Source organism: Euprymna scolopes, chromosome 37 (assembly GCF_053919585.1).
Source record: "Euprymna scolopes isolate OS-2025 chromosome 37, ASM5391958v1, whole genome shotgun sequence".
Lineage (NCBI taxonomy): Eukaryota > Metazoa > Mollusca > Cephalopoda > Sepiida > Sepiolidae > Euprymna > Euprymna scolopes.
In genome coordinates, this window is record NC_136518.1 from 32,595,846 (window position 1) to 32,615,099 (window position 19,254).

Genomic DNA, 19,254 nt, shown 5'->3' on the forward strand with positions numbered 1-19,254 from the left:
TTAGTGGCCTCCGTACTGGGTGGCCGAAAACTAGCTTGAATGGGCTGAACCCTAGTGATTCCTGTACTGCATCATGCGTTGCAAACAACACGAAGCGAATACCTCTGTCCCACTCGTTATCATGTTCCACACAATATGCTTTTAGCATAGTTTTGAGTGTGGCGTGAAAGCGTTCCAGCACTCCTTATCTTTGACATAAAATTAGATTCTTGGTCGGTGTGGATTGTTTTTGGTAATCCCACCTTTGTAAAGAAAGTTATCAGGGTATCTACTATCTTTTTCGCCGATATATTCCGCAATGGGATCGCTTCAGGGAATCTGGTGGACGCACATATAGTCATTATATATTTATGGCCGGCTTTAGTTTTAGGCAACGGTCCCACACAGTCGACAATCACTCGACCGAAAGGTTCCTCCACTACTGGTATTGGTTGGAGTGGAGAGGAATCTTCTGGGTGGGTTTTCCTGTCACTTGGCATATCTTGCATGTTCGACAGAACATTTTCACGTCCCCCATGATTCCTGGCCAATAGAAGTGTCTCGTGAGCTTTTCGTGCGTCTTAGTGACACCCAGGTGACCCACCAATGGTATCTCGTGTGCAACTTTTAGCACTCCCTCCTGGTACGCTTTCAGCACTATCACTTGCTCGCGCATACTCCGGTCTATCCCCTCCGTCAAACTGGGAGTATTCAACCTTCTCATTAATACGAGAAAGTATTGTCCTGCCCTGCCATCGGATTCTTCATTTCCGATCCGCCTAAACAGAGGTTTCAAATCGACATCGTTTTGTTGTTCCCTAATTAGTTCCTGTTACGGTATTAATAGATTGGATCGCAGCCCTATCTCTTCTTTTGCTTGGCCCTTCCTTTCTAGTGACCTAGTAGTAGACTTCTCCCTCTCTTTCTTCTTCCCCTCGTCGTTACAATTGCCGATGCCTTATCTTTTGATGCTCTGAGTTCCCCCATGGATTCAGGCTTCATTTGACTCGAGGGTTTGATTCAGCTTTTGGCAATGTCGTTATGTACTATCATCGCCACGCCGGTCATAGGTAAGCTACTAATGACTCCCACGATGATCTCGCCTGATATCAAATCTGATTCTAGGTAAATTTTAACTAGAGGAATTTTCATAGGCTTATCTTCTATGCCTGTAATATTATTGACTGTCCTATTGGAGGTTGTTTTTATTCCCGTGGGCACGTCGTTCCTTAGCACTAAGGATTGGGATGCACCCGTGTCTCTTAGGATATTGATGGGCCTTCTCTGGCTCTTTTTGTTTCGGGCAATGTATCCTCTCTATGTGAAGGGTTTATACGCCGCTTCTACATTTGCGTGTACCATCAACTGTGGTTTAGCTGGGGGATTTCAACTTTGTTCCGGGCCTCGCCTCGCCCAACAGTTTGCAGCTATGTGGCCCAGCTTCTTACAGTTGAAGCATGTGATAGATCTGGCTTCCTGTTTGAATAGCGGTTGTTTGGCTGAGAATGCCGGACTACCCCTAAGCACTTGCGGACCGCTTTGTTTTTCATGGAGTGGATAGGCCTCTCTACTACGTGGATTTGTAGGCTTATGCGATCCTGGTCTACCCTTGTGGGTGATGACATACTCGTCCGCTAATTTAGCCATGTCGAGTACTGTCGCTACCCCTATCTCGGCCAGGTATAGCCTCATGTGTTCGGGGACGCAGTTTAGAAATTCTTCTATTAATAGGAGCTGTTTCAATTTTTCAAAATCTCCCTCCACACCTTTAGAGCTACACCAACGGTTGATGAGTGCTTCTTTTCGATTTGCAAACTCTATATAGGCCTAGCCTTCGCTCACCCTTAACCCCCTGAATTTTTGTTGGCATGCTCTTGGGACTAGTTCGTACGCCTTTAAAATCGCCGCCTTGACGGTTTCATAATCTGTGCAGTCTTCTGCTGGGAGCGCCGCGTACGACCTTTGTGCTTTCCCATACAGCATTGTTTCTAGTAGCATGGTCCAGCATTCCTTCGGCCAGCCCATATTAAGAGCTGTCCTTTCAAAGTGGGCGAAGTACTCGTCCACTTCAGTTTCGACGAATTTAGGGATCAGCCTTACGTGTTTCGTCACGTCGAAGCTATTCAGTCTATTCTCGTTTGTTTGGTGCCTTATGGTTAGCTCACTCATCCGCGTTTCTTGTTCAATCCTGGCTTTCTCTATCTCCATCCTAGCTGATATTTTTGCCTTCTCTAATTCTACTTCGGCTGGAGTAATAGTTGCCATTTCTGCTGCCAATTCCTCCAGCGTTTCCTGCTCAAACACCCCATTATCTACCATATGTTCCGTGATAATTCTACCTATTCTAGTTTTTCTCATCGCTCCCTTTACTTCTAAATCTAAACTTTTCCCTACTTTTATTAACTCTTCTTTCTTGAGTTTACCAAGGCTATCCGGGGATGGCTCTTTTAGAAAACTTTCTATGCTCGCCATCTTGCCTTGTGAATCGTTCAGGGATTTTTTTTTATTTAATTTTTTTTTTATGAGCCAATGAAAAATTCCCGGTCGATCCCCCAATTTATGTTATGGACCGGTATGAAGCTGAGTCGGGGTGGATGTCCCCTGGTAAGTATCTTATGACTCTAGGTCAGCGCTTCACCCTACGTTGTCCGTAACACAATATAAAAATAAAAATAAAATAATGACAAGTAAAGTGTCGGCCACGAGTTGTGATCTATTTGACACGTTGTCTGAGGTTCTCATTAGCACATTTTGTCCCAAATGATTCAAACTCAAAGCAAGAATGACACAACGCTAGAATCTTAAAACACAAATTTTATTCAACATCCCTAAATTTAATATCACACTGCAATAGGTTGGGGTGAGGTCGGATGATAAAAAAGAAACATCATAAAAGAAAGAAAAGAAAACAAGGTGACAAACAAACAAAAATAATATAAGAGGAAATATATATACCATTTCCATTATGGTATGACAGTTCGGCCAAGGACAAGGAGCGGGGATATCGGGATGGGGAAATCATAACAGTCACTTAAATTTATCCAATTGGACTTTCGTGTTTCATAATGTCTCCGCAAAGTTCATCATTCACGAGATTTTTCCTGTTTGGTTTCTTCTTGGATGGGGACGCCCGTCACATTACGATATTTTTGTTCGTTGCAACCCCCTTCTTATTCATCTTTAATGTCTTCGCGGTGAACTTTCCATGATGTCCATTCTCAGCCGAAAGAATTCAACTCCTGTTTATTTCAGGGAAATCTGTTTACGCTGCACTTTAGGCATTCCTGAGCACCACCTGCTGATCGCGGGTTTTTTTTATTTTTCCTTTTTTTTTTTTTTTTGATTCATTATTCGCTCAAACGTAAACAAAACAACCGGTCCATTTGACACCGTTCACTGCTCTCCCCAGTCTCTTTTCTTTTCATCTTTTTTTTCCTTGGCTCTGAATTTTTTTATACCAACGCTATCGTTTTTCAACGTTGAAAAAACGCTCAGTGCAAAAACTGCTTTCTTTATTCGTCCACGTTGATTTCCCCTTTTCTTTCTCTCCCTTTCCCTTTTCATCAGCTTCGCTGATAGTGGGTTCTCTCACGCATTGCATTTTCAGAGGGAGGAAGGGGTGTGTGTGTACGCCTCGAACGCTAGTGCATTTATTTATTTGTTATTATTATTTTTTTTTATTTATTGAATTTAAATTCACATTTGCCGAAGGCGAGGGGGTGCATGCTTTCATATTTATATTTGAATTTGAATTCACCGTTCGCCGTAGGCGTTCCCTAAGAGATAAAAATAGACTATTTCTTATTCCGTTATGATTATTTCTTAATTTATCAACCGATATCAACCAAACTCTCTACCAATATAACACTACCCAGATTTTAAAAATGCGCGACCACGCGTCACCTATCTGACTTCATAAAAACCCCGCAGTTAACAACAGCATGTGGACTCTTCATCGAACTACCTTCCACTACATTATGTCGAGGAAGAAGAGGAAAAAAAAGATTGACAAAGGAGTCTTAATCCGAAAGAGATTTTTTTTTAATAAACACCTGTTTATTTATAAAAAAAAATTTCGCGTTGCAGTTTTGGCTTCAAATGTATTTATACATGTTTTATTGTTCAAATTTCACTCAGCGCTTCTAACAGATATAAACAAAAAAAAAACTACCCAGATTTTCAAAATGCTTGACCCTGCGTCACCTATCCGGCTTCATAAAATCCCCACAGTTAACAACATCACGTGGACTCTTCACCGACCTACCTTCCACTACATTATGTCGAGAAAGATTAGGAAAAAAAAAAGATTGACAAAGAGTCTCACTCGAAAATATATTTTTTTTAAAAATAAACACCCGTTTATTTATAAAAAAATTTCGCGTTGCAGTTTTAGATTCAAATGTATTTATACATGTTGTATATATATATATATATATATATATATATATATATATATATATGATCAATACATACATTGAAAGTGTGTAGTTTAGTTTAGTAGTAAATTATTTTATATAATATATTTGGATACTGTAAAATATACATATATATATATATATATATATATATATAAAACACTATATTATATATTTGGATTTTGTAATATATCAACTATATACATCCATTAGAACTGCTTATGTGCAAATAAGAATAATAAGCCGGGGTGACGGCAAAGAATCCTGCTGAGAGAAAGATTGGATTTGCAAGTTTCATTGTTTTATGAAAAGCGACAACTCAATGTCACTTTGAGAAAACATGTAACGAAAACATGATTTCGTTTGCAATGCAAACGAATGATGACTCAAGGTTAGAGGAGAGATGTTTAGCCTGTTGGTACGATTACCCTGATCGAGGTTATGGGTTTGACCCCAGCGGTTATGAGAAAACCGCCTGCAAATCCACAATCGTTTTCACCCCTTTCCTGTATATATGAACGGGGCGCAGAGTTGAACCCGTTAGTTAGTTGGAGTTGATGCTGAAGTTATTGAGAGTTGAGACAGAACGACTGGTTTAGAATCGCCAAATGCTCCTCGTCTCTTCCCACACATCCCCACTGCAATACCAACAGAAATTTACCTATCGACTCAACGGAGTCGATCAAAATCAACATTGAACTGTAGACAATTGTATATAACCATATATTTGTATATCTTTTTCTTGAACTTAATCAATAGAATAGAGCGCTGAGTTATTTTTCTTTTGTATGTATGAAATTGACTTTCTTCTAGCGTTACAGATCGATAGAGGCAACATGTCAACCCGGTTGCGGAATTAAGACCGACGAAATCGATTGATGGGACCTGCCACACTAGGACACACTGCGAAGGACCCACAAGGTAAAGTAAGGCATACAACAGAATAACAGTTGTATTAGCGTTGATAGTAATAGTACCGATTATGTTATTGACGATTTCACTGTATCGAACAATAATTCTATGCCGTCTCCAACGAGTCCTCTTTCAACTGTATGCTTAGGCGCTAATGTGAACCCTATTAGTTGGAGAATCTCTAGAACAGTCTCTTAAAACAAAGCCTTCAGAGAGACTCACGTCCCTTACTAACTATATCTGGTCTCTAAAGCACAATAACACGTTTTATGCCCTTGATGGGCTATGATCTAGAAACTAATGAAATGATACTGCAACCTTGTCCATTATTTATTACAAAGGTCCTTTCTAAACGATACTATGCATATATAAAATATATCAAAAGAATAGAAAGATGATTTTTTTCATTCGTTTCACTGCTGTTATCGTTCGGTCTGTAATACTCATCAGAGTAGCAAGCATCCGCGTATTTGTGCATTGTGTGGATGTGCGTGCGAGCCGTGGCGTGACGGAGAAAGGGTGGACTTGCCACAGGGAAGTGTTTGGTGGGAAAAGAGAAAAAAGTGGTGTTTTATAAACTGTGGTCTCGCTAGATCACGAGATCACAAGAAAATAGAGGGAACACATGCAAATGAGACACAGTGAAAAACTGCATAAATGAATGAGAGGAAGGACCAGTGTTGTTTACAGTCACAAGGTTATTGCGTTACTACTGCGAGCGTTGATGACGATTGAAGTTGAATTGGATACAAGCTATTCCGGCTATTGCTGTGAAAAATGACCGACTCAAAGTTTGACCTGAAACTGATTCTAGAGTTTGATGGGTCCACATCTGTCGTTGACTGGGTTGAGAGGGTCTTGACCTGAAATCTCTGTGAGGTAAAGAGAGTGCGCACTGTGATTCCCATGAGATTGGCTGGGGGCGCTGAGTGTATATCAGCAACTTAGTGCCACTGAGAAGGCAGATGGTAACTGAGACTCTGGAGAGAATCAACAAGGAGGACCCTGCCCGTGGAAAATGATGTGTTGATGCAGACCACGTAAATGTGTGGGTCGATGCTAGTTCATTGGCATTGGGAGTCGCATTAGAGCAAGGAGGGAATGTGTTTGAAGATGTATGTTGGCTGCGACCCGTGAGTGATGCTCAGCACATCAACTTAGCAGAGATGGACGCTGTTGTAAAGGGAATAAATCTCGCACTGTAATGGCAATCGAAGAAACTGCACCTGTACACGGATTCTCTCTGCGTCTACCACTGGGTGTCTGACACACTTTCAGGATGGACAAGAATCCGCACTAAGGCAGCCAGCGAGATGTTGATCTGGCGAAAGCTAGACATGCGGAAGAGTCTGGTCTCTGAGTATGGACTATCAGTGGGGTAACGCTGTAAACATTACATTGTAATCGTACCGACCAACAAGATGGGTGTGGAGCACACTGCTCGATCTCACGCAGTTGCAATTGGCGCAATTACCCCATGTCAAATACAGAAGATTCATGCACAGAGCGGATATCCAGGTGTCAAAAGAACAGTGTATTTTGCGAAACGTGTGGACCCAGCAGTGACAAAAGCAGATGTCAGGCAGATTGACATGCACTGTGAGGCATGTCAGTCTATTGATCCTGCATCAGAGCAATGGCGAAAAGGACGATTGGACGTCAAGAAGGTGTGGCAGCGGATGGTGATGGACATTATCCATTACAGTGGTAAACCCTTTCTAACTCTTATCGATTGTGGACTCACACACTTTGCGGTATGGCGACACATGATTAGACAGGACTCAGCAAGTGTTGTTTGCATCTAGTCATCCTTCTTTTTTGAACGGGGTGCGCCGGAAGAGATGTTGACGGATAACGATGCTGCTTTTTGCAGCCAACAAGTTCGGCAGCTGCTAGATAAATGAGGCGTCCGACTACGGCTGCAATGCGCTCATGTGCCATCAGGGAATGGCATTGCTGAGAGGATACATAGTAGCATTAAGAGAATTGCTGCCAGAAAGCAATGTACCATTACGGAGGCCATGTATTGGTATAACGTCACGCCAAAGGATGAGAAATTACCTACACCAGCGCTGGCCAATGCCATATACACATATCGTGTTAGACTAAAGGGAATTGTTGCTGCACAGCCAGTTAACCAGAAAAGACATGCCAAATATAAGGTAGAGGATCCAGTTTGGGTGAGACCACATGGAAACCGGTGCACCACCAAATTCAAGCGAGGATGAATCTCTGCGGTGATCAGCCAGCAGTTGGTCCTAGTTAACGGAACGCCACGCCATATGCGCGATCTTCGCCCGGCTTCTGAGGTGCATCATACAACTACAGAGGAGAGCAATGAATCCTCAAGTGATGAGCTACTGATGAACGAAATCAACAGACCAGAGAGTGAGGATTATAGTTCATCTGACGCGTCAGAAACAGAATCAGAACCAGACTCGAAACCAGAACCAGAATCTGAATCTGAACCTTTATCTGAATCTGAATCTGAATCAGAACCGGAACCAGAACCTATGAATGTGTCCCTTCACAGAAGTAAGCAGACTAGGAGACCAACCCTGCAGTGTACTCTGTGTGATAATCAGATCAGGAGGGAGTGTAATACTCACCAGAGTAGCAAGCGTCCGCGTATTTGTACATTGTGTGGATGTGCATGCTAGCAGTGGTGTCACGCTGGAGGGGTAGACTTGCTGCAAGGAAATATTGGGTGGGAAAAGAGAAAAAAAGATGGCGCCTGATGTTTTATAAACTGTGGTCTCGCGAGATCACGAGAAAACAGAGGACACACAGGCAAATGAGACACGGTGAAAAACTACATAAAAAAACAAGCTTGAGTGAGAGGAAGGGACAGTGTCGTTTACAGTCACGAGGTTATTGTGTTACTATTGCGAGCGTTGGTGGCGATTGAAGTTGAATTCGATACACGGTCCTCGCTATTAACGCCTGAAAAAGAGAAGATATAAATAAGCGTGTAAAAGAAAGAAAGAAATGAAAAAACAATGCAACAGTGTGGTAATTTTCTACTATTGATAATATTAATTCTAATACTAATACTCTTGCTGACTAAAAAACGCTACATTCAACGCCGTTATGTGAAGTGTATCTTGTAATGGGGACAAAATTTTGATAAGGAATTAATCCCCATCGGTTTTGTGCTAAAAATGTTTGTATCTATTAAATTTAATATTCCATTCTTAATATCTGTATTGTCCTAAATCTTACTATAAATGAAAGAATTGTTTACGCAAACGCGCTACCTGCCCCCCCAAAAAAAATCTTCCACTGGTAGCCTTGTTTAGTAGAACGAAAATAAAATCCTGTAAAACACACGAGCCGAATCGTTGACCATGAGTTAACCTTGACGCCTTCTTCTGCTTTCTTGTTATTTCTCTCTCTCTCTCTCTCTCTCTCTCTCTCTCTCTCTCTCTCTCTCTCTCTCTCTCTCTCTCTCTCTCTCTCTCCTGCTCTGTAAAAGCGAAACTTTACTGCGTTGAAGACAAGGAAAAAGAAAACAATCTTTGAATAGAATTTAGGAAGGTAAATATTACAAATGTTTTTTCTTTTTTAATTTTCTGTCTGTGTAAAGGACACTAACCTCAACGTCGTTATCTAAAATGTATCTTTGAAAGCCGCCTTGTAGGGTACAAAATTTCAATAAGGAATGAATCCCCATCGGTTTTGTGCTTAACTTTTTAGGAAATTAATACATTTAATATTCTTTCCTCATATCTTTATTGGCCTAACTTATATTAAGAAACTAAATATTTGTTTATGCAAACTTATATTAAGAAACTAAATATTTGTTTATGCAAACTTATATTAAGAAACTAAATATTTGGTTATGCAAACTTATATTAAGAAACTAAATATTTGTTTATGCAAACTTATATTAAGAAACTAAATATTTGGTTATGCAAACTTATATTAAGAAACTAAATATTTGTTTATGCAAACTTATATTAAGAAACTAAATATTTGGTTATGCAAACTTATATTAAGAAACTAAATATTTGTTTATGCAAACTTATATTAAGAAACTAAATATTTGTTTATGCAAACTTATATTAAGAAACTAAATATTTGGTTATGCAAACTTATATTAAGAAACTAAATATTTGTTTATGCAAACTTATATTAAGAAACTAAATATTTGTTTATGCAAACTTATATTAAGAAACTAAATATTTGTTTATGCAAACTTATATTAAGAAACTAAATATTTGTTTATGCAAACTTATATTAAGAAACTAAATATTTGGTTATGCAAACTTATATTAAGAAACTAAATATTTGGTTATGCAAACTTATATTGAGAAACTAAATATTTGTTTATGCAAACTTATATTAAGAAACTAAATATTTGGTTATGCAAACTTATATTAAGAAACTAAATATTTGTTTATGCAAACTTATATTAAGAAACTAAATATTTGGTTATGCAAACTTATATTAAGAAACTAAATATTTGTTTATGCAAACTTATATTAAGAAACTAAATATTTGTTTATGCAAACTTATATTAAGAAACTAAATATTTGTTTATGCAAACTTATATTAAGAAACTAAATATTTGGTTATGCAAACTTATATTGAGAAACTAAATATTTGTTTATGCAAACTTATATTAAGAAACTAAATATTTGTTTATGCAAACTTATATTAAGAAACTAAATATTTGGTTATGCAAACTTATATTAAGAAACTAAATATTTGTTTATGCAAACTTATATTAAGAAACTAAATATTTGTTTATGCAAACTTATATTAAGAAACTAAATATTTGGTTATGCAAACTTATATTAAGAAACTAAATATTTGTTTATGCAAACTTATATTAAGAAACTAAATATTTGGTTATGCAAACTTATGTTAAGAAACTAAATATTTGTTTATGCAAACTTATATTAAGAAACTAAATATTTGTTTATGCAAACTTATATTAAGAAACTAAATATTTGGTTATGCAAACTTATATTAAGAAACTAAATATTTGGTTATGCAAACTTATATTAAGAAACTAAATATTTGTTTATGCAAACTTATATTAAGAAACTAAATATTTGGTTATGCAAACGCTCTACACAACCTCAAAAAATCCTCCATTTTTAGGTTTATTATTTAAGTATTCCTATGTAAGGATAAAATGGTAGCCTTGCTTAGTAGAAATAAATAAAATCCTATAAAACACGAGCAGAATAGTTGATCATGAGTTCACCTTGACGCCCTTTTCTGATTTCCTGTTCTCTCTCTCTCTCTCTCTCTCTCTCTCTCTCTCTCTCTCTCTCTCTCTCTCTCTCACTTACATTCTAGCTCCCTTTCTCTGTCCTGTGCACGAACCCTGAATACGAGACTCTGTAGAAAGAAAAATTTACTGTGTTGAAGACAGCATTTTGGAACGAGGAAAAAAGAAAAACCTTTGAATATAAGTTAAATAGTAAATATTACAAATGTTTTTATTTTATTGTTGACTAAAGGACACCAAATTTAACGCCGCTTATCTGGAGTGTATCTTTTGAAGCCGCCTTGTAGAGAACAGAGTTCCAATAAGAAATAAATCTCCACCTGTTTTGTGCTTAATTTTTATGTATTTATAAAATTTAATTGTCTATACTAAATATCTGTATTATTAACTCTTACTATGAAACTATATATTTGTTTATGCACATGCGCTACGCCCACCCCCCAAATCTTCCGGTTTTAGGTTTCTTTATTTCCATATAAGTATAAACTTTTAGTCTTGCTTAGTAGAACGGAACAAAAATGATGTAAAAGAAAAAATATCTGACCATGAGTTCACCTTGACGCAATCTTCTGATTTTTCGTTTTCTTTATCTCTCCTTCTGCCCGTCCTGCCCACGCACCCGGATTACAAGCTTCTGTTGAAGGGAAACTTTACTGCGTTTAAGACAGCATTTCGGAAAGAGTAAAAAACGGAAGAAAAAAAATCTTTGAATAGATTTAGAAAGGTAAATATGAAAAATGTTTTTTTTTTTCTTATTTCTTATTGATATATTTAACGCCGTTATCTGAAATGTATCTTTGAAAGCCGCCTTGTACGGGACAACATTTCAATAAAAAATGAATCCCCACCGGTTTTGTGCTTAACTCCAAACGCATCAAATTTAGTTTTCCATTAATATATGTAGTGTCAAAACTCTTACTATGAAACTAAGTATTTTTTTTATGCAAACGCACTACCCCTTCCAATAAAAAATCTTTCACTTTTAGATTTATTTTTTATATGCCTATATAAGGATAAAATGGTAGTCTTGCTTAGAAGAACGAAATAAAAAATCCTGTAAAACACACGAGCCGAATAGTTGACCATGAATTCACCTTGCCCTCCTTTTCTGATTTCTCTCTCTCTCTCTCTCTCTCTCTCTCCCTCTCTCCTCTCTCTCTCTCTCTCTCTCTCTCTCTCTCTCTCTCTCTCTCTCTCTCTCTCTCTCTCTCTCTCTGTCCAGTGCAGGTATCGAGAATACAAGGCTCTGTAAAAGGGAAGCTTTACTGAGTTTGTTGTATATTGGTTTATATTGGAGGAGATGATATATTAAAACGTGTCATGTGTTATCTAGTGGACGTAAGATATTGTTCTTTTGACAGACAGATAATAAACGTATAAATCTTATTTTTGAAACCATTAAAACAACTCTTTATATTTTTATAATATAAATTTATTACAGTTGTCTCAAATGGTTTACACAGGATCTGCAGTTTATCTACATTTCTGTTCTTACAGCCCACTCCTAGCTGTCTGTCCACCCCTGTCTAGACGTATGTCCGCTCTGGTGGTTAATCATAAACTCTCTGAATATCTCCAAAACTAACTACATCACGTGTTCTCTTACGTCACCTAATTACGTGTCTCAGACCAACCTAATCCACAGCTAGTTATTTGTTTATTCAAAACCCCAAAATAATGTTTACATATATTTTCTATTTTCACATTCCTTTTGCGATTCACACGCCAATCATTTCTTTCGCAATTTAATTATTCTATTCTTGTTTCATTCTTCTAATCATAATAACTGATCCAGCGACCATCCGCCGCTCAAATCAATTAATAAGAATACAATAACAATAATAATAATGTTTTGACCATTGACCCCGCTTGCCACAATTAACAGATACTACGTTATGATCACAGCCTAAAGGTTTATAACATTACACTCCTTTCCCACCTATTTTCAAAAATGTACAGCATACATTTTTCCTATACACCCTATTCTCACCTTATTCTTCACACCTGCGAGCCAGATAAAAATGTCAGATAATATCTCCGCTATGCATTTTCAATATATTTTCATCCTTTTTTACAATAAATATACGGAGCAGACATATGTTTTCTATGTCTCCTATCTTAAATAATTTATTCGGCCGGACCCTTTTTCACGGCCCATATGGCATCATTTAGGGATGTGGGTAAAGTAACCTCATGTTCGTTAACAGCTGTCACTTAGCCATCCTATGCCAATTCCAATATCAAGGCGCCTCCCGCCTTATCTCAAAAAAAAGTTTGACATCTCATCCGACAGATTTCTGACTTCTTTTATACAGGCGTTATTCTCTAAACCTTTAATTCACAATAGAGGAACATTTTACTTCTAAAGCTCTTACGTATCGGCGGCATATATTCTATCTTTTTTATTATTATTCTTTTACTTCAGATTCACTACATAGTGGCCACGTCACCACTACACGTCCGCTCTTGTGTTGGAAGTTCTGTTCCTCCCAAGATTGAGCATTTTCAATCAGCCGAGGCTCACAAACGGCCCCATCTGCAAGCTTAATCTATGTGGGTGCATTCTTTCGCGCACCCTCGTTGCAGCTACAACAAGCCTTTTAAGCCCATAGGCCTGCAGTACTCCCGTCTTTATTGTATGGGAAGAATATGATCTTTCAACCGTAACACCGGTCAGTTAAATTAAGCTACATACAGACGGTGAAAATGGCATTTTTCATAATCGAAAAACCTATTTAAAAAGCCCCCTTGCAGGGTCCTGTGAATCTCTTCAAAAAAAAAAAATAGTTAATCGCCTACGTAAATTTAATCCTGTCCCCTTTTTAAAATTCTAATTTGACTAGACTGACTATTTTATCTTAATCTAATCTTCTGATTTTTTTTCTTTCTTTTTTTTTTAATTAATATTTTGCAGACTCCTGGAAAACAACAATTATACATTATATAATACAATATACAGTCATCAATACAAATTTTTTAACAATGAACATCAACTTCTAAGTAATTACATAAAACAACCTTCTTCAGTCCTTAAAAAAATGTTCAAAAATGCCGTTAAAACTGGAAAAACAATGTTCACGATTTACAGAAACTGTCCATTGCTTCTGACCTGAAAAAGAGCATCAATTCTTTTTTTTTTTTAACCAGTTCAAAACAACCGATGGCCAGTTCCTCTATAAACTTCTGCTACGGTGTAAATATTTCAATCATGATTGACACAATTCAAAACAATTTCATCTCTACATGCTCCCGTTACATTTTCTTACTCTCTCTCTCTCTCTCTCTCTCTCTCTCTCTCTCTCTCTCTCTCTCTCTCTCTCTCTCTCTCTCTCTCTCTCTCTTATCGGTCCATTGTTTTAAACAGAATAACGTAATTCTTTTTTTTCCTTCTAATTTTTACATTAAGTGATATTTTTCTTCTGTTCATAACGAGCTTATTTCTAATACGATAAACGTTTTTTCTTAACAATTTTCTATATATAAAGTTTTACATCTGTGTGTCTGTATGTCTTTCTTTTCTTTCTTCGTGAAAAGGTTGTACGTGTGTATTGCTTTTTTTCTATTGTTCTTTCTATTTTCTTTTTTTTCCAGACATTTTATTGTGTTTTATGTATTTTTCTTGTCTTTTTTTTCTTGACACGAAATCTCCATTCTATTTTCAGAACCTGCTCACACGTTGTATTTTTCACAGCCCAGGTTCGATATCGCATCGTCGATCCGAACTGGTCAACGGACACCAAAATCAATATAGGTTGCATATTGGTTTATATTGGAGGAGATGATATATTAAAACGTGTCATGTGTTATCTAGTGGATGTAAGATATTGTTCTTTTAACAGACAAATAATAAACGTATAAATCGTATGCATGTTGTATAGCGAGGAGGATAGGATATTGACGTGTAAACTGAATCATGTTGTATCAGAATTATCACACGGGATATTTTTACAGTTCATATATAGGAAGAATAATATATACTTCATAACTTTTTCTTGAAGAGTTCTTCTGTATTTTCCCGCTGCTCCGTGACGAACCATGAAGTGATCAGCATCATCCGATTGAGACATTTGTTCTTATTTGTGAAACCATTAAAACAACTCTTTATATTTTTATAATATAAATTTATTACAGTTGTCTCAAATGGTTTACACATGATCTGCAGTTTGTCTACATTTTCTATTCTCACAGCTCGCTCCCTAGCTGTCTGTTCACCCCTGTCTAGACGTATGTCCGCTCTGGTGGTCAATCCTCAACTTACTGAATCTCTCCAAAACTAACTACATCACGTGTTCTCTTACGTCACCTAATCACGTGTCTCAGACCAACCTAATCCACAGCTAGTTATTTGTTTATTCAAAACCCCAAAATAATGTTTACATATATTTTCTATTTTCACATTCCTTTTGCAATTCACACGTCAATCATTTCTTCCGCAATTTAATTGTTTATTCTTCTAATCATAGTAACTGAAACAGCGAGCATCCGCCGCTCAAATCAATTAATAAAAATACAATTACAATAATAATGTTTTGACCATTAACCCTGCTTGCCACAGTAAACAGATACTACGCTATGATCACAGCCTAAAGGGTCATAACATTACAAGTTCAGGATAGCATTTTGGAAAGAAAAAAATTAAAATCTTTGAATAGAATTTAGCAAGCTAAATATTACAAAATAATTTTATTTTCTATAACTATAAACGCAAAATTCAACGCCGTTTATCTGAAGTATATCTTTGAAAGCCTCTTTTCTATGGGACAAAATTTCAATAAAGATTTAGGTGAAAATGCACTGGGGGACTACTCGAAGATTTACCCTAAAGAAGTTAAATTTTTTTAATATTCAACTGTTTACAGGTGTATTCGAGTCTGCTGCGAACAAATATTACAGCTTATTTTGTCACTGCAAGAATTATTTACACAAGCAACACATTCACTAACCCGTGGTTACTAGTATAGTTATGTTTGGCCGCCATTTTAAAAAAAAAAATTCATGTACACGACGGTGAAGTGGGTACGTGCGTTTGGGAGGAGAATTTTCCTTTGAAATTCCTAACCCCGGGCTACTGAGGCACGGGATTTCTATCCAGGATCCCAATACACGTCAAATCCCTGAGCTAGACCCAAACCGTTACATGGGGGCTCGTTCGAAGAATCAGTATTCACCAAGCACATAGTGAACCGCCGGAGGATCAGTTACACACCAAACAAGTGTGACCCACCCCCTTGCTTGAATAATAATCCTCATTGGAATACCCGAACATTGTACACTGATAATTAAAGCAGAATGACGGACATCGACGAATTCATAGGAAATCCACCCCCAGATAGGTTATATAGGTTCAAGAAAGATTAGTTAATCATAATAGGAAAAAAACTAGACTGAGAGGTTAGGGAGCTATGAGAAAAAGTCACTTGATAAGAGTAATAGCTGAACACATGGTAGATAATGACAGCTTAGAGGAAGAAACGCTGGAAGGATTACCAGCGAAGAAGATGACCATGACGTCTGATCAAGTCGAATTAGAAAAAACGAGAATAATGGCGAAAATGGTGATAGAGAAAGCTCGAATCGAGCAAGAGCTGAGAATGAGCAAACTGAATATAGCTCATCAGCCACGCGAAGACAGAAACAGATTTGATATGACAAAACAGGTGCGCCCAGTCCAGAAATTTGTGGAGGAAGAAGTCGATGATTACTTCGCACATTTTGAGAGGACCGCCCTAAACATGAACTGGCCGAGAGAATGCTGGGCAATGCTTTTGCAGACAGCGTTGAGCGGTAAGGCCCAAATGACGTATGCAGCACTTCCAGCAGAAGACTGCGCCGATTACGAGATAGTGAAAGCGGCCATATTGATAGGGTACGAGCTCGTCCCACAAGCTTACCAACAGAAGTTTAGGAACTGAAGAAAAAGCGAGGGACAAACATATGTAGAGTTTGCTAAATTAAAAGAGAATTATTTTGATCTGTGGTGCAATGCCAAGAACGTAGATGGTAATTTCGACAGGTTGAAACAACTCATGTTGATTGAAGAATTTCAAAACTGTATACCCGATCACATGAGGATGCACCTAGCCGACAAAAAGGCCGAAACGGCGCTCGATATAGCTACGTCGGCCGACGAGTACGTATTGATTCATAAGAGAAGCAGGGCAAAACTCCAGGGACATGCATTCACAGGACAGGGAGCGTTGTACAAACAACGACAACTCGCGGGCACCTATCAGATAACCCCCTCAACACAACCAACCGACCAGTACTGGGACGGGAAGTGAAACCCATAGTATGCTTCAACTGTGGAAAGCCGGGTCATATAGCTGTGAAATGCCAGGTAAAACGATTCACTGAGATGAATCAGAATATCCCAGGCAAACCACAAGGGGCGATATCCTAGGGAGTAGATAAGACATATAAATCCTTCATATCAAGAGGCTATATCGCTGTAGATAGTGAGAGTGAGGGGAACCCATCAGCATTCTCAGTGATACGGGTGCATCCCAATCCCTAGTGAAAAGAAAACAGATGCCCAAGGAAGCAGTGAGAGTTATAGGCAAATCGATTACGTTAAAGGGTATAGGAAACAAACCGATGACAGTCCCATTATTTAAGGTCCACCTAATATCAGACTGGTACTCGAGATGGGCCACAATAGGGGTAATCGACGACTTACCAATGATATTGGAAAATGATATCGCTAAATACCAAAATGAAATACCCATAGGGGAAACCACGAGGAGTAGAGCGACAGAGAAGGAAAACAGACGACAGGTCGTTGGATGGAAAACACCTGAGACCTGTGGTAGCACCCCAATCTGGTTTATCCGTGCCACAGCGAGTGCTAGTCAAGGAGCAACAGAACGATGGCGATCTAAAATCCCTGTTCTGTCGAGTTGGAGAAGAGTATTCTCGTAACTCAAAAAGCCGTCGTTAATAACGGAGTGTTAATGAGAAAATGGAAGGCTCCCAGGACAATGGAAGTGACGGAAGAGATTACGCGAGAACAGGTAATGGTGGCCAACATATATCGGGAGGATATTATGAAAGTGGCGCATGAGATACCGTTAGCGGGCCACCTAGGAGTCAACAAGACTATAGAAAAGCTGACCAGACACTTTTACTGACCAGAAATCGTGGGAGATATAAAGAAGTTCTGTAGAACCTGTGGGACGTGCCAAAGGACTGGAAAACCTAACCAAAATATTCCCCCAGCCCCACTCCAACCTATACCGGCAGTGGAAGAACCATTCAGTAGAGTAATTGTGAACTGCGTGGGACCATTACCCAAAACGAAGACAGGCCACAAGTTCTTATCAACTATAATGTGTGCGTCCACAAGGTTTCCCGAAGCGATCCCATTACGCAATATTTCAACAAAGAAAGTGACAGACGCCCTAATAAATTTCTTCACCAGAATGGGGCTACCTAGAATTATACAGACCGACCAAGGCTTCAACTTTACATCGAAACTGTTTAAGCAGGTCACAGAGCTGTTGGGAATCACCCATATAACGTCCAGTGCTTATCACCCTCAGTCATAGGGAGCACTGGAGCGCTTCCACACCACTCTGAAACCCATGTTAAGAGGCTATTGTGTGAAGCACAACGCCGAGTGGGATCAGGGGATTCCGTTTGTGCTCTTTGCAGCTCGAGAAGCAGTCCAGGAATCACTAGGATTCAGCCCATTTGAATTAGTCTTCGGTCACCAAGTGCGAGGACCGTTAAAAATGATCAAAGAGCAATGGGTCAGTAGTGAACCCATGCCGAACAATATGGCGGATTACGTCACTAAGGTCCGACAAACCTTAGCTGAAATACAGAAGTTAGCTAGGACTTATTTAGAGAATAGCCAGAGGGTTATGAAAGCCACATATGACAGAAAGGCAGTAAGTAAAGAATTCGAGAAAGGGGAAGAAGTGTTAATCCTCCTACCCATAAATGGTCAACCATTCAAAGCGAAGTATCAAGGACCATACTCGATCTCTGAGAAAATAAGTCCCCTAAAATACCGAATATTTACCCCTGGGCGTAGAAACAAATCACAAATATGTCACATCAACATGATGAAGAAATATTCCAGGAGAGCGGGTGAAAAAGCAGTACTGGTAGCGTTAGGCCACAACAAAGCCACAGATGAAGGGTATCCGGAAGGAAACCTTCACATAGAGACAGACCCGCCTATCAAGTTGAAGAATTCCGAGATACTAGGAAACTTGGGGTGCAAACTTGCACATTTACCACTAGAAGAGGGGCAGAGGTTACAAGAAATACTAATGGAATATACCGACGCACAGACGCACACAAAAACAGTAATGAACGACGTTGACCTAAAGGAAACCAAACCAATTAGACAACACACATATCGCTTAAGCCGGAAGAAATTAGAAATAATAAAAACAGAAATAGATTACATGCTAAAGCATGAGATAATAGAGCCGAGCCGAAGTGAATGGGCATCGCCGTGCGTACTGGTTGATAAACCTGATTGAACGGTGAGATTCTGCACAGATTACCGCAAATTAAATGCAGTGACTAAAGCAGATGCATACCTTATGCGCCGAATGGACGATTGCATAGACAAAATAGGCCGGCCAAATACATCACACAATGTGACGTCCTGAAGGAATATTGGGCAGTGCATCTAACAGAAAAGGCAAAGCAAATATAGGCGTTTGTAACCCCAGAGGGAGCATACCAGTATCG

General features: G+C 38.5%; 1 protein-coding gene across 3 annotated transcripts in view; it reads left to right on the forward strand.

Annotated features, from left to right (window-relative positions):
• The first annotated feature begins 5,280 nt into the window (after positions 1 to 5,280).
• Positions 5,281 to 19,254, forward strand: part of LOC145261122 (cationic amino acid transporter 2-like) — a 180,234-nt gene continuing 166,260 nt past the window's right edge. The window contains exons 1-2 of one of the 3 annotated variants that reach the window (XM_080119366.1): positions 5,281 to 8,843; positions 11,180 to 11,272. The gene's annotated coding sequence lies outside the window, so the exon portion shown is untranslated. The remainder of the gene's footprint in view (positions 8,844 to 11,179; positions 11,273 to 19,254) is intronic. The other 2 variants (XM_080119367.1, XM_080119368.1) reach the window with 2 other exon arrangements.